Source organism: Lissotriton helveticus, chromosome 6 (genome assembly GCF_964261635.1).
Source record: "Lissotriton helveticus chromosome 6, aLisHel1.1, whole genome shotgun sequence".
Taxonomy (NCBI): domain Eukaryota; kingdom Metazoa; phylum Chordata; class Amphibia; order Caudata; family Salamandridae; genus Lissotriton; species Lissotriton helveticus.
The window spans coordinates 2,072,752,255-2,072,755,686 of record NC_136067.1 but is presented as its reverse complement, the minus strand read 5'-3'; positions in this window follow the sequence as shown (position 1 = coordinate 2,072,755,686).

Here is a 3,432-nt window from a genome sequence, read left to right as displayed (position 1 = left end):
CTTTTGTGCTTCACTGGACAGGCTTCATTACTTCTGCACTCCTGCTTAGGCCTCATAATCTTTTTTTAGAATAACATTTGAAAAACAGAGAAAAGGTTATATGTATAAGCTTCTCATTACACTACTGAAACATTTTTGGGGCAAATTAATGTCTTTTACATAGTGTCTGCATGATTAAATACATATATGTCATCCTTTCATAAAAATTTCACCTGTGTTACCTTACATTAGGAAGTAGATTGTGTAGATGAGGTGAGGCATGTCCAGAGGGACAGACAAGGTGAGGCCTGTGTTCACGACTGTAGTGGGAGAGAGGCCTTTCCTGGAGAACATAAGTGGTAAAGCCTGTGTGTAAGAGTGCAGTGGACTAGACTTCATGAAGCTTATCTCTTACTGCACTCATAGACACAGGTCTCACTTTCTTTGTACCTGTGGATATACCTCTTTTCCACTACACTCTTCAATTCATGTCTCACCTCTTCTGCACCCCTTGAGAATCCTCAGTTGATCTGTAACCCTGAATAGATTGTTTGCTTTTTGTCATTGCTTTGTTGTTTGATAATAGTGGTCTATAATGTGCTATTTTTTTGTTTAACACAGATTGAAAACAAGATTTCAAGAGTAAGGAAAGATGCCCTCAAGGCAAAGATCAAGAAAATTTGAAATACGGTTTAAAACAAAAACAGCATCGGAATTACAGCAGTCCTCCACAACAAAGACTTCAAAAAACAGGAAAGAAGTTCCTGGTAAGATAACTAAGTCTTTTTTACGGAACGTATGTAGAACAAAAATAAATGTTGGACAGCATGTAGAAAAAGAGAAGGAGAGAGTAATTTTGAAAAGGAAGGAGAGGCCCTCAAAAATGTTAACACTGGAGCAGGAGAGAATAATATGTATCGGAATAGAAGGCAGAAACATTTTAGAGACATTCGTAAACGAATGTTTCGCAATAGGGTGGTTTTAAATTTGATAAAAAACATTAGGTAAGGCAAACAGAGAGCTGCTTTTTATAAGAAAAAGAAAAATGTAGAGAAGATTGTTGAACAGGCTTTTGAAGTTAAAAAAAAAATATTAATTTTAATAATCAATAGAATTAGGACACTTAACAAGACAATTGATGTTTTTAAATCAAACAGTAGATGGAAAAGAGTAATTAATCAGACTAATTTTTATAAAGTTTTTTCAGGAGAATGGATGCACAGTTCAAGTTGTGAGCCATTTTTTAATGAGGAGAGTTACTTTCAGGAGAATGATTTAGTGCATGCAGTTGACACCAGTGGTCGACCGTATGAAGTGAAAGACGGTTGTCCGATTGAAAAAGTGAAACTTGTGCCTAGAGAACCAGAAGAGGTGTTAACTGATGAAGTTTTAGGGAGACGTACTAAGGGTCCAGTGTACACTTGGAAGTGTAGTCGTATTTGTAGTGTGCGACAGGAATCAATTGATTTGTTTTGTAATTTCTTACGTACATATAGTAAGAAAAGTCTAAAGCAGAAAGTTGTTGCAAGACTTAGATCCTTGCAGAGTGAGAGAAAACACAGGTTTGCTAGGGCATTCACTGGCTTGGCTTTCTAGAAAAGTCTGTCAGAGTGTTTTTCATCATTTTAGGATGTTAGCAGTGCATCATACCAAAATGAGGAAATTAGTGAGAATGTTGTATTATGCAAAAAGTCCAGCACTTAAGCTTAAACAATTAAACAGTGCTCTTTTGCATGGAACTGAATTAGATGTGAAGAAGATTTGTGAAGAAATTGAGATTTGTTATTTTGGTGAAAAAGAGGACAGTGTAGAAATTGACACAGCAATTCAAGGTAATGTGGAAGAGAATGTACAGATTTCAAGTACAGAAAAGTTTGAGCAGGAAATTACCAGGTTTAAGGTGAAATCAAGTGAAAGGCCGAATTTTACTTGTGTGTGTTGTCGACGAAGTCATTATAAACATCAAACTAGATTAGTTGATTTATACGTAAAAAGTGAAAAGATGAATAATTATGAGTGGAAGGATTTTGCAACTTATTTGTGGGTGGAGAATTGTTTTGATTTGAGTTGTGATCAGCGTATTTGTAAATATTGTTATGATAAATTAAATCAAAACAGAATGCCTGCCAGAGCTCTTGAGTTGGTAGACATTCCCCGTGAATTGATGGATTTAAATACATATGAGTCTATTTTGATTCAATGTGTCCATCCTTTTCAGGCAATTGTTCGCATAGAGCCTAAGATAGGGAAATTGCTTCCTACAGATTTGCAGAGAGGATTAAAGGGAAGAGTTGTTTATTTGCCTCTAGATTTGAAAAAAAATATTGATTCAATTGGTATAGAAAAAGTAGAAGAGGAACCTTTAGTTGTTCTAGTTAATGGGGTTCCGACAAAGAGTAAGAAAATCTGGCAAGATTTAGTGGATGTTAGGAAAGTCAAAAAGGCAACGTTGTATTTAGTCAAAAACAATGAGTATTACAAAGATGTATGTGTTGCAGCAGAGGAGACAGCTGCAGATGAAGACAGTGATTGTTCAGGCGGCCAAATTGAAAAAGTTGATGTGTCTAGAAGTGAAGAAATATATGAACATTATACTATTCATCCTTTGCATTCCAAAGAAGTAATGGGGAATGCAATTGAATTGTTTCAAATGAAAGCAGCAAAAGGAAGTCCCATTAGTGTATGGGAGGAAAGTTTGGAAGCTCGTTGTTTTCCCCAGCTATTTCCAACAGGTCGAGGTGGACGATATGACGATCGACCACTTCAAATTCCTGCATCTGAATATCGAACTGTAAGATTATATGCTGAAGATCCAAGGTTTCGTCAATGCATTCCCTATTTGTTTCATTTACTGTATGAAAGTGACTTGTCTGGGCTTTCTTATGCAGTAAACCATATACTGAAAAGTGGAGCACATCTGCAAAACGTTTCGGCGAGGGACTTTATGGAGAAAGTGAATCTGCAAGATAATATTTTGGAATCTCATTTAATCAATCTCATGGCATGTCAGCGTGGTACAAACGAGTATTGGTACCGTCGTCATGGGGAATTGAAATGTATGCTAAGAAACTTAGGAACTCCTACATGGTTCCTCACTCTTAGCTGTGCCGAGTATGCATGGGACGACTTACTTGAATTTCTACGCGAGGCAAATGCAAATATACAAAATATAGAATTCAAAACAGCTGGAGAACTGTGTTCTTTGGATCCAGTGAATGTATGCAGATATTTCAATCATAGATTTGAAGCTATGATGTCTTTTATTACCAACAAAAAGAATCCTCCCCTTGGAGAGGTTTTGGATTTCTTTTGGAGAAAGGAGTATCAATCGAGAGGTGCTCCTCACATACATATGTTGTTGTGGATTAAAGATGCACCCAAATTTGGAACAGATTCGGATGAGACAGTGATGAGCTTCATTGAAGAGTATTCAACATGTGCTCTTCCGAAAAC